Here is a 13104-nt window from a genome sequence, read left to right on the forward strand (position 1 = left end):
CTTAAGGAAAGAGCTCAGGGAAGGTGCCCAGACCCCAAGTTCAAGACCCACACTGGAGGGAAAAAAAAAAGGAAAAGAAAAACTCTTGCCCAAGCTTCGTTAATCATCGTGTAGAAAGGTGTGGGTGTCGAGGCATAGTTCAAAGTGTTTTCCAGGCACAGAGATGCAGATGTCCTCAAGGTGTGCTGGTTAATAAGCAGTGCCAGGAACAAAGCCAGGCCTGGTAGAATGAATACCTTAAAAAGGACATCAGCCTGGACTTAAGACTCCTTGAAAGCATCCCTCACTGGTTAGACAGTGGATTGGAGGAGAGGAGGGGAGCCTGCCCACAACCCTGGTCTGCCAATGGCTGTGCAGCAACACAGCACCATGTGGCTTCCAGAGTAGTGGCTGCCTGGTTGTCCTGGCACAGGGTTTCTATGACAGCCAACACTGCAGGGTGGCACAGGGCCCCCCAGAACTCAGTGGATCTTTCTCAGAGTCATGTGCAGACAAAGAGCAGGAAGCAAGGATCCAGCTGCAAAGTAGCTCCCTGCTGTAGCTCCACAGGGTAAGTAGGTGTTCAGGAGGAGAGGCAGAGGAAGAATGGAGGGAGGCCTGCCCTCAATGCTGGTGAACCAATGGCTGAGCAAAGGGAGGAGGGCGGGGCATGGTGGGGTGGGCGGGGCTTTGTCGGCTTCTTTTTGGTCTTTTATTTCCCCCTTTGGGTGATGGCATAGGGGCTTATAATCAAGGCTCTCACTTGATATTTTCACTCGCACTGTACCATTTACACCACACACCCACTTCAAGCTTTTTGCTGGCTATTGAGATAGGAGTGCCTTTAGATTTGTCTGTCTGCTGTGGGTTTGAATCATGATCCTCAGCTATCATCCACCTGAGTAGGTAGAATTGTAGATATTAGTTCTGTTTGCCTGGGGAGGGTTAATATTTTGTTTTACTTGTGTGTGTGTGTGTGTGTGTGTGTGTGTGTGTGTGTGTGTACATACATGTGCATACCCGTATTAGGGTTTGAACTCAGGGCCGGGGGCACTATCCCATAGATTTTTGCTCAGTGCTGATTCTCTACTACTTGTACAATAACTCTTCCCTTTTGGTAGCTAATTAAGAGTCTGACAGACTTTCCTGCCCTAGCTGGCTTCAAACCATGATTCTCAGATCTTACCCTCCTGCATAGCTAACATTATAGAAATGAGCCACTAGTGATCACCTTCAGATAACTTAAAACAATAGAAACACCTATTCTGAGAAAATTAACAGGCAGTGTATAGACTGACATTTAATGGTGCCTTATGAGGCTCATTACTGCCGGACTCCAGTGGCTCCCACCTGTAACCCTAGCTATTCAGGAGGCTGAGATCTGAGGATCAAGGTTCAAAGCTAGCCTGGTACTAAAGTCCATGAGACTCTTATCTCCAATTAACCACAGAAAACCAGAAGTGTTGCTGTGGCTCAAGTGGTAGAAGGCTAGCCTTCAACTGAAATGCTCAGGACAATGCCCAGGCCTTGAGTTCAAGCCCCATGATGAACAAATACAAAACAGTGTCATTACTACAACATCTAGAGATTAATTGGCCCAGGAGACCTGAAGAGTGATGTATCTTACAACAGCCAACAGTTTTGCAATGGAAATCAGTTCTCAGCACTTGGCAGTTCTAATCACACTCACTGATAGATCTGCATCGTGTATGGGGGGGGGGAGTGTGCCTGTGGGTACAAAAGTGTCTACCGAATTGAACCCATAGGTTCAGTAATTAGACTAGGGGGGCCAGGAGTTTGGCCTAGTGGTAGAGTGCTTGCCTAGCATGCACAAAGACCCGGGTTCGATTCCTCAGTACCACATACATAGAAAAAAGCCTGGAGTGGTGCTGTGGCTCAAGTGGGTAGAACAGTGGCTTAAGTGGCAGAGTGCTAGCCCTGAGCAAAAAGTGTCCAAGGACAGTGCCCAGGCCCTGAGTTCAATCCCCAGGACTGACAATAATATATATATAATATATATAGCTGACAATAATGGCTTATGCTTGCAACTCTTGCTGTTCAAGTGGCTGTGATGTATCATGATTCAAAGCCAGCCAGAGCATAAAAAGGCATAAGACTCATCTCAAGTTAACTACAAAAAGCTGAAAATGGAACTGTAGCTAAATGAGTAAAGTGCTAGCCTTGAGCAAAAAGCTCTCTACACCACCTAGGCCCTGAATTCAAGTCTGAGGAATCACAAAAAAATCAAATTGTTCAGTGTCATTTAAATGTTTGAATCATCAGCTGGTTTACATAGTGTGACTTAGAGAGAACTACACTCCTAGGGATAGTGATCAAAATATGTAAAATAGATACTATCTTATACGTGCATGCATTGTACCAGAGTTGGACTAAACATGCAGGTCATAGGAAGTGTTGTAAACACAGTTAATCCTGTAGGGATGAAAAACAATTACCCCCAGACTCAAAATTATTCCCCTTCCAGTAAGCGGAATAAAAACTCAGCTTGACTCATGCATAACAGGTTCGAAGAGAAGCTTCCAAGGACCCAGAGGCTATATAAACAGGAAAGAACAGTTAATTAAGTCACCTTATCTGAAAAGAACTTCTGGACCATAATTAACAATTGTTTGTGGGTTTCACAACTGTAGAATGCCCCCCCCCCAACTTGCCTAGCAACTGTTTGTGATTTTTGTCTTTAAATAGTCTGTGTAAAACCTGACTAGCAACTCCTCCCAGCCTCGCTGCGCTGAGTGCCTGTGAACAAGTTCCCTGCCTGGCTTGTATCCCACAATAACCCTTGCTGTTACATTTTGGACGCCTCTATGTTGGTGGTCTTCTTTGGAAGATCCCTTCTCTGGGCACAACATTTGGGGGCTCGTCCGGGATCCCCCAGGAACCTCACTGGGACCCTCTGAGGCCGGAAAGGTTTGTTGCTCAGTAACCGGTAAAAGCACTCGCTGTTTGTGTTGTTGCTGTTTTCACTTCCACTTTGTAGCGGTGGATCGGTCACATTTGTATCTGGCAGGCTCTCACGTGTCCGGACAGTGATCCTGGAGGAAATGGGAGACGTCCTGATCCCCACTCTGGGCAAAGGGTCTTTGGACCCATCTGGAGGCACCAAAGAGGTGTCTGACTGGTTTGACACACTGAGAGCAGTGTGTTTGGGCAGCTCCCGAGTAAGAGGAAGGGGGTGCCATTTGGTTCCGGGAACTTTCTCTGAAATTTGTCTCTTTGAATTTGTTGGTTGTTACCTGTTGTGTATTTGCCTCTAGTCTACTTCTTTTCTACTCCTTTAAGATGGGGAATAACACCTCTTCTCCCCTAGACTCTTGCACATTGGCAGGATGTGCAGGAGACTGCCAGCAACAACAGTATAATAATTAAAAGGAAAAAGTGGGTCACTTTCTGCTCCTCCAAGTGGCCTACATTCAATGTCGGGTGGCCCACCAGTGGAATTTTTGATTTAGCAACCATTCAGAAAGTACAGGAGATCATCTTTCGCCTGCGTACGGGGCATCCTGACCAAATTCCCTATATAATCACGTGGAGAGGATTGATAGAGAGAGAAGGGGGACCCTACCCCTGGGTTAAGTCATTTTTGCCTCCACAGGTGTCTAATTCAACTGTTCTGGCCACCCCGACCAAGAGATCACACACTCGTGCTCCCATTCTGCAAGGGGGTAGTAGTGAGCCTGAGCTCTTTCCCCCTCTCTATACTCCGTCCCTGACAGCTCTGGAGGAACCCGCAGCCCCAAATTCACAGGGCTCAGATGAGGGCCCAGCTCACGCCAGCAGGAGTAGACGCAGAGGAACCCCTCAAGCCGATTCACTGTTGCCTTGCCCTTGTTTCCGGCTGGACACCCAGACACTTGGGGCAACCAAGGCTTTCACTACTGGCCTTTTGCCACTAGTGATCTCTGTAATTGGAAGGCTCAAAACACTCCCTTTTCTAAAGACCCCCAAGATCTCACTAATTTTTAGAAACTGTTCTCTTTACTCACCAGCCAACCTGGGATGATTGCCAACAGCTCTTGGGAGTTCTGTTCACACCAAGGAGCGGAAGAGAATCCTGGAGATCTCCTGCAGACTGGTCCCAGGCCCTACCGGGGACCCCACCACAGACCCCACTCTGATTTCAGCTGCTTTTCCATCTGAACGCCCCAACTGGGACTACAATGAGGCAGAAGGTAGGGAGCGTCTCCAAGTCTATCACCAGACTCTGTTGGCAGGTCTCAAGGCTACAGCTCACAAGTCTACTCATATGGCTAAAGTTTATGATGTAAGACAGGGTGCTACTGAAAGTCCAGCAGCCTATCTAGAAAGACTCATGGCAGCTTTCAAGCAATACACCCCTTATGATCCTGAGCTAGAATCGAGGAGACAGGCAGTTATTCTAACCTTTATCAACCAGGCAGCGCCAGACATTAGGAAGAAATTGCAGTCGTTGGAAAGACTGGGCAAGAGAGGATTAAGAGAGTTAGTAGTTACGGCAGAGAAAGTGTATAATAAGAGAGAGACTAAAGAACAGGAAAGGAGAAAGAAGAAAGGAAGAGAAAGACAAGAGAGAGAGGATCAGAGAGACAGGAGACAAGAAAGACAGATAAAAAGGATTTGGGATGGACAGCAGAGGCTAATGGAGCAAGTACTCCTAGCCACCACTGGCAAACCTGAGCATAAAAATAGAAGACTGAGGTTAGGAAAGAACCAGTGCGCCTACTGTAAGTAAGAAGGGCACTGGGCCAAGGAATGCTCTAAGAACAATAGGAGGAAGAACTTTTAAGAGGGAAAACGTACCCCAATCCTGACTGCTCAGGAAGAGAACAGCAACTAGAGGGGACTTGGCTCGGACCTCTCCTGGAGCCTAGGGTAACTCTCTGAGTGGAGGGGAAATCAGTCCAGTTCATGGTGGACACTGGGGCCGAAAAGAAAAGTCTGTACTTCTGACTCCGGACGGCCCATTATCAGAAAAACATACCTGGGTACAAGTAGCTACTGGGTCTAAACCATATGCATGGACCACCAAAAGAACTGTTGACTTGGGAGAAGGGCGAGTGACCCACTCCTTTTGTTATGCCCAAATCTCAGGACGACCACCAAGAGACCACCGAGAGTCAGACGTTCCGAAATGCAAAAGCAAGGCTTTATTCAGGCGGGCTAGCTCCGGGCTCCGTCCTACACTCCCATACAGCGGGAGCCCAGGAGGAAGCCCTGAACAGCTTTTCTACAGGGCTTTTAAAGGCAGACTACAGATTTACATCAACACAGCAATCAGCTATTGGAATGAGATAAGGTAGGGGTTAGGGACAGTTCAGGGCGGTTGGAGCTAAGGGGGATTCCTATACCAGTAGAGTCCTAATTAGCTGTCTAAGGGTAGTTTTATGGTTTTAGAAAACAAATGCCATCCCTTGAATTTACGTGCGAGTTCTGCTTTGGAAAACAAATGCCATCCCTTGAATTTACACAGAGTTCTGGTTAATTTTAACACAGACAGGTCAGTTCCTGGGACTTAATGGCACCACAATTCTGTTTCTTTAATTTGGGTGCACTTTTGGGTCATTCACAGTTTAGATAAAAAACAAGACAGTTGCTGCTTCAGAATGGGGGCGCTTTTTTAGCTCTTCACTTTCTAGTCATCCCAGAATGCCCCTACCACTACTGGGCAGAGATCTTCTCTCTAAGATGGGAGCTCAGGTGCACTTCACTGAAGAAGGGGCTCATCTAAAAAATGCCCAAGGAAAAGTCATACAAGTACTTTTGACAACCACCTTAGATAATATAGACTGCACCAAAAACTGGAGTGTTGCAAACAGATATAAATACCTGGTTGAAATGCTTTCCCTCAGCGTGGGCAGAAACTGGGGGGATGGGACTGGCTGAGCACCGCCCCCCAGTCTTTGTGGAAATCAAACCGGGCGCTGACCCTGCCAGAGTATGCCAATACCCCATGCCATTGGAAGCAAAAAGAGGCATAACCCCTCATATCAGATGTTTGTTGAGTTTAGGGGTTCTAAAGCCTGTTCAGTCAGCTTGGAATACTCCTCTTTTGCCTGTTAAGAAACCCCACTCCCAAGATTACAGGCCTGTCCAAGATCTAAGGGAAGTAAACAAGAGTGTGATAGATATTCACCCTACTGTACGTAACCTATATACTCTGCTTAGCACACTACCACCTGAACGCCAGTGGTATACAGGGCTTGATCTAAAGGATGCTTTCTTCAGCCTCCCTCTCACCCCCAAGAGCCAACCTTATTTCACCTTTGAATGGCATGACCCTGAAGCAGGGGTCAGTGGGCAGTTAACCTGGACTAGACTACCCCAGGGATTCAAAAATTCACCCACCATCTTCGATGAAGCCCTCCATGAAGACCTGAGTGAGTATCGTGCCCTAAACCCCAATGTGAGTCGGTTTCAATATGTAGATGATTTACTATTGGCAGCAGAAAATGAGACAGAATGCATCACGGGAACCGAAAAATTGCTGGTAATGTTGGGGCAATTAGGGTATCAAGCTGAAATGGCCAAGCCCCTCTATGAGGCTTCCAAAAACTCCCCTGTATTCAATTGGACTGAACAGATGCAGAAAGCTTTTGAGGCAATCAAAAGGAGCCTCATAGAAGCCCCCGCCTTGGGCTTACCTGATGTGAACAAACCCTTCACGCCATTCGTGGCAGAAAATAAAGGGATAGCAAAAGGGGTGCTCACTCAGCCAATTGGACCTTGGAAATGGCCGGTAGCCTACCTATCAAAGAAGTTGGATCCTGTTGCTGCTGGGTGGCCCCCCATGCTTAAGAATAATAGCTGCTGTAGTCCTCTTAGTGAAGGACGCTGATAAACTGACTCTGGGACAAAACCTAACTGTAGCCACTCCGCATGCTCTAGAGGGAGTGCTAAAACAGCCACCTGACTGGTGGGTGAGCAATGCCCGCATGGTCCATTACCAGACTCTGCTACTTAATCCCACTCGAATCAGCTTTTGCGTACCCACAGCCTTGAACCCAGCTACTCTGCTACTAGATCCAGATTTGGAAGCACTTCTGTATGACTGTGAGCAGATTCTGGCCCAAGCACACAGCCTCAGGCCAGACCTGCTGGACTCACCATTGCAGCACGCTGACCACACCTGGTTTACAGATGGTAGTAGCTTCATTCGAGACCGAAAGAGGTATGCAGGCGCAGCAGTCACTACAGACACTGAGACAGTGTGGGCAGAAGCACTCCCCCAAGGGACATCTGCACAGAGAGCAGAATTAGTGGCACTAATAAAGGCTTTGCAGATGGGAAAAGGAAAAAGACTAAATATCTACACAGACAGCCGATATGCTTTTGCCACTGTGCGTGTCCATGGAGATATATACCAGGAGAGGGGGCTGCTGACAGCAGAAGGGAAAGCTATCAAAAACAAATATGAAGTTGTGCGTCTCGGGGCCAGGAGTTTGGCCTAGTGGTTAAAGTGCTTGCCTAGCATGCACAAAGACCCAGGTTCGATTCCTCCGTACCACATATAGAAAAAAGCCGGAAGTGGTGCTGAGGCTCAAGTGGTAGAGCTCTAGCCTTGAGAAAGTCCAAGGACAGTGCTCAGGCCCTGAGCTCAAGCCCAGGACTGGCAAAAAAAAAAAAAAAAAGAAGTTGTGAATCTCATTCAGGCCCTATGGCGACCCACAAAAATTGCTATTATGCACTGTCCCGGTCATCAAAAGAAGTTGACACAGTAACTAAAAGGAATAATCTGGCTGAGAGAGCCACCAAGGAAGCAGCCCTCTAACCTAACACAGAACTATTGACTTTAGTAGACCCAGGGCCATGGACATTACCTCCTGTGCCTCAATACTCCCAAGAAGACTTGGAATGGATAGCAAAAATTCCCATGGCTCATAAACCCCCGGACAGAGAAGGAAACAAAGACTGGTGGAAGACTTGTGAGGGAAAGCTCATTTTGCCACAAGAACTGGGTAAAGGAGTTCTTAAAAGGATCCACCGAGTTTCTCACATAGGAACCCGAGGAATGCAGAACTTGCTTCGACGCTCTCAAGGAAAAATTAGACAAGGGAATCAACTCATTGAGGACATTGTTAAAAGTTGTAAGGCTTGTCAACTGACTAATGCTCCTAATCAACTGTTATCAAAAGGAGCCCGTCTTTGAGGGGATAGGCCAGATGTGATTGGGAAGTAGGCTTTACAGAAATTAAGCCAGGAAAATTTGGATACAAATATTTGCTAGCCTTTGTAGATATCTTTTCAGGATGGGTCGAGGCCTACCCCACAAAGCATGAGACTGCAACTGTTGTAACTAAGAAGATTCTGGAAGAACTCTTCCCTAGGTATGGCTTCTCATCCACATTGGGTCAGACAACGGACAGGCCTTTGTCTCTAAAGTAAGTCAGGGAATAGCCTCTGCACTGGGGACAGATTGGAAATTGCATTGTGCTTATAGACCCCAGAGTTCAGGACGAGTGGAAAGGATGAATAAGACCCTATAAGAGACCTTAACCAAATTGGCCTTAGAGACTGGCGCAAACTGGGTGTTGCTTCTTCCTTTTGCCCTATTTAGAGTAAGGAACTCTCCATATCAGCCAGGCTTTACTCCCTTTGAAATAATGTTTGGATATCCCCATCCATTGTTCCAAGTCTTCAAACTGATTTAGTGACTGACCTAGATGATGTTCATTTTCTGAGTAAGCTTGACTACTTGCAGCTTGTGCATAAGAATGTATAGCCCCAACTCAAAGCCCTTTATGATTCTGCTTCTGTCCCTACCCCCCATTTGTTCAGACTAGGTGACTGGATGTTTATCCGGAGACATAACTCTAAAACTCTGGAACCACGCTGGAAAGAGCCTTATGTGGTGCTACTGATGACCCCCACCGCTCTCAAAGTAGACGGAATCACCACCTGGATCCATTACTCGCACTCCAGACCAGCAGATCCCTTTGCCCTGAAGGAAGATTATCATGGAGATAGCTGAAAGGCCAGCAGACACCTCTCCAACCCTTTAAAGCTTAAGATATGCCGCTGCCTGCAGGCCACCTAACTCTTTTCTTTTGTCTAGTTAATGCCAATCCACATCTCCCTTGGAACCAGACCTGGCTAGTTATCAATACGGAAATGGGAGTCATCGCAAATTCCAACACTTCACTCCACTAGCCCAAGGACGCCTGGTTCCCGGACTTGTGCATAGATCTATGTCTCCTGGCAGGAGAACTTTGGAATCCCTTGGATAGGATCCAAGCTCACCACTTCTATGTCTGTCCAGCCCCCTCCTGATCCCCAAGTCAGATTCAAAAGTGTGGAGGAGCAGGACATGTACACTGTGCTAGCTGGGGTGTGAGTTGACTGGACATATATTGTGGGACCCCCCCCCCAGTTAAAGGGGACTTGATTATGGTCAAAAAAGGGGAGCCGAGTGGAGATTGTTCTGGAAAATGTAACCCTTTATCAATAACTTTCACCCAACAAGGAAGACAAGCAGACTGGGCCACCGGTAAAACTTGGGGGCTTAGGATGTATCGTTTGGGAAAGGACCCCACTCTAACTTTTACTATTATGCGCATAACCAAGCCAATAGCAGTACCCGTGGGACCCAACCCAGTACTAAATCCTCCAAGCCCCACCCACAGATTCCATGATCCCTCTACTCTGATGATTACAGCAGTCTCCTTGGGAGTCCCTCCCAAATCCACAGCTTGACCAACCATACGTGAGGAGCCCCAAAGACCAGGTGACAGAATGGAGTCTATGACTTAATCCAAAAATCCTTTCTCCTCCTAAATTCCCCCAAACCAGCCTTTACCAGGTCCTGCTGGCTCTGCTATGACACCCAGCCCCCTTTCTATGAGGGGGTGGCAGTGAAGGGGCAATACCAAATCTCCTCAGACTCTTCGTCCTGCCAACAGCAATCCAGAGCCAGCCTCACTCTCCAGCAGATGCATGGCCAGGGGTTATGCATCGGGCAGGTTCCCGAGGATAAAAGCTTTCTTTGCAATGAAACTCAAATTTTACCCAATTTAACTGGACATTTGATACCCCTCAATGACACTTGGTGGGCATGCTCCACTGGACTAACTCCCTGTGCCTATATGGTAGTACTCAACAGAACAGGGTTTTGTGTGCTTGTCTGCCTGGTCCCATGCTTAATGTACCATCAAGAGGAGGAAGCGCTTAACCCCCAGATAGCCGTACTAAACAGAAGAAAAAAGAGAGAACCCATGACTGCTTTAACTCTTGGTGTTATATTGGGAGCCAGTTTGGCTGGCCTAGGAATGGGCACCACCTATTATGTCTCCCAACAGCAAACCTCTGCCTCCCTTCAGGTTTCCATAGATGCAGATATAGAAAAAATTGAATCCTCTATTTCGCACCTCCAAGAACCCCTTAGTTCCCTGGCCAAAGTAGTTATACGAAACAGGAGAGGGCTAGATTTATTATTTCTACAGCAGAAGAGCCTCTGTGCTGTGCTGCCCTTGGTGAGGAGTGCTGTTTTTATGTAGATCACTCAGGGGTAGTTAAACAAAAAATGGCCAAGGTTAGGGAAGATTTGCAGAAACAAAAAAAGGAACTGGAGGCCCAACAAAGCTGGTTCACCACTCTTATGTCCAGCTTATAGGACCCTTAGTGATATTGTTACTTTTACTAACTTTTGGACCTTGCATTCTTAACAGGCTTGTGCAATTTATGAAAGAAAGGCTAGGAACCATTCAGTTAATGGTCCAGAGGAATCACTCCCCTGGAGGTGAAATAAATGAGGAAAATGATTTCATAGAACTGATGGAATAGGATCCAGGATTGGCTCCTCCTCCTGGGGAACAGAGGAAGGGGGAAATGTGGGGATGAAAAACAATTACCCCCAGACTCAAAATTATTCCCCTTCCAGTAAGCGGAATAGAAACTCAGCTTGACTCATGCATAACAGGTTCGAAGAGAAGCTTCCAAGGACCGAGAGGCTACATAAATAGGAAAGAACAGTTAATAAGTCACCTTATCTGGACCATAATTAACAACTGTTTGTGGTTTTCGCAACTGTGATTTTTGCCTTTAAATAGACTGTGTAAAACCTGACTAGCAACTCCTCCCAGCCTCGCTGCGCCCAAAACCTGTGGATGAGTTACCTGCCTGGCTTGTATCCCGCAATAACCCTTGCGGTTGCATTTCAGACGCCTGGATCTCAGTGGTTTTCTTTGGGGGACCCCTCCTCTGGGCACAACAATGCCACAGGTATCTGTCGGGCTGAAATAGTGATCACCCAGTGGCCTGAAAGAGGTAAAAGTATGATGGCAAGTGCTTGTCCCCCGAAATCAGTGTGCTCCACACAGGGTGACACCTGGTAAAAATGTCACTCTACCATCTATGTTCAAGTCTCCTGGTCAGCCAGGTACAGAGACTCTTTACATTAACTTGTATTAAAATAACAGAGAAGCTTGGTACTAGCTACATCTCTCAAGAAAAGAAAAAATAAAAACCAGTATTTGTGGATAAGGCCTGTAATCCAGCTACTCAAGAGGCTGAGCGCCTTGCTGACTAAAGCCAGCAGCTCAGTGAAGCTGGCACATGAAAGACACGAGACAGAACTCACGTGGTTATCTCTCAGGAACATCTAGAGTTTATGTTTTTTAAGAAAGAGAGATGTACGCCGGGTGCGGTGACTCATGTCTGTAATCCTAGCTACTCAGGAGGCTGAGATCTGAGGATCACAGTTCAAAGCAAGCCCAGGCAATAAAGTCTGTGAGACTTTTATCTCCAATTAACCACCAGAAAACCAGAAGTGGCACTGTGGCTCAAGGGGCAGGGTGGTAGCCTTGAGCTGAAGAGCTCAGGTACAGCGTTCAGGCCCAGAGTTTAAGCCCTATGGGGAGAGGTGGGGGGCGGGGAGGAATCACTGTCCCTGTCTAAGAAAAGTGCTGTGATGAGTCCTCAAAGTGGGAGCTGAGGGCTGTTCACCTCCAGGCAGGCTCAGGGAACTGCGAAGGATGGTAGGGATTCCTGGGAAGTGGTAGATTTCTTCAATCTGGCAAGTTGCACAACTCCACCAGGGACTCTCGGGGTGGGTACTGGGCAGGACCTAGCAGTGAACTTCCTGCTTGGCTCTGTTCTGAGAGCCCACAGTTGGCCCATCCCCCACAGCCATCACTTCAGCATTCTCTGCAGTTTAACTGCAGACACACAGGGGAAAAGCAATGTCAGTTACTCAGCCTCGCAGGACATTCGCTGTAAGTACAGGGGTACACTGACTCTCTGGAAATCTGTCCCTAGCGCTTCTCATTCACCTCCAGCCCCTGGGAACAAAGCCAGTTTGATGAGGACGGGGGAGGACATGCAGTGGAACAGTTACAATGCAGCAGCTCTGCTCCAGGGCCACCTCCTTGCTTTACAGGTCTGCGCTGTCCTCCTCATGACTCTCGCTTGGTCCCCCAGCTTCACGTGACAGCAGAGTCCTGGAAGCCTGTTGGTGATGCACCACTGAACCCACTGCCAGCGCCTTCTCTCCTGCCTAGGGTGGTGTCAGGACACTGTCCGCCAGGGGGCGCCTTCACATGCTGCTCGACTCGACTCCTGCCACAGCTGGACGTGGCTCTATCTTCACTGGCACAAGATCCCTAACAACATCTGCATCATTTGGTGGCTCTTCAGCTGCTGTCACAGCTGGAAGTGGCTCTGTCACCCCCACGGTCACCTTGAGGTCCTCAGCAGATGAATTATGGGGTGTCTCTTCAGCGGCCACGTTTGGAAGTTGGATGTCCTCATTTGATGTGTGTACACCGAGCTTCTGGTCCGCAGCACTGGGGGACTGGGCTTCCCCTGGGCGTAGAACACTGTTGTCCCTGGTCTGTGGCGCCCTGTCCTGGGCAGGCGGGGACCACGGCCCGTCCTTCCCTATAAAGTGCCACGAGGTTCTCCGTGGAGCCCTGCTCAAGGGCTGCTCCAGCATCTTCACACACTGATCTGCCCCTTCCCTGCATCTGCACTGTTTCCGGACATTGTCCTGAAGGAGGCAGAGTCCTTGGATGCTGCGTGGACCTTGATCTCCTGGACCTTCGTGGCATGCGCTGTCCTCTCTCTATCACCATGCTGAGTGAGCATGGAACCGCCAGAGTGAAAGGGGCCCGAGTGGGGCTGGGGGGGGGAGACCTT

At 48.1% G+C, this 13104-nt stretch overlaps 1 long non-coding RNA gene across 1 annotated transcript; it reads right to left on the reverse strand.

Annotated features, from left to right (window-relative positions):
• Positions 1 to 2807: 2807 nt before the first annotated feature.
• LOC150060120 (uncharacterized) lies at positions 2808 to 12045 on the reverse strand. The gene is made up of 3 exons (XR_016536437.1): positions 11914 to 12045; positions 10821 to 10919; positions 2808 to 3032 (listed from the first exon to the last, which is right to left on the reverse strand). It is a non-coding gene; the product is annotated as an uncharacterized LOC150060120 (long non-coding RNA).
• Between the last annotated feature and the right edge of the window lie 1059 nt (positions 12046 to 13104).

The sequence above is a fragment of the Megascapheus bottae genome, chromosome 8 (assembly GCF_031878675.1).
Source record: "Megascapheus bottae isolate mThoBot1 chromosome 8, mThoBot2.hap1, whole genome shotgun sequence".
Lineage (NCBI taxonomy): Eukaryota > Metazoa > Chordata > Mammalia > Rodentia > Geomyidae > Megascapheus > Megascapheus bottae.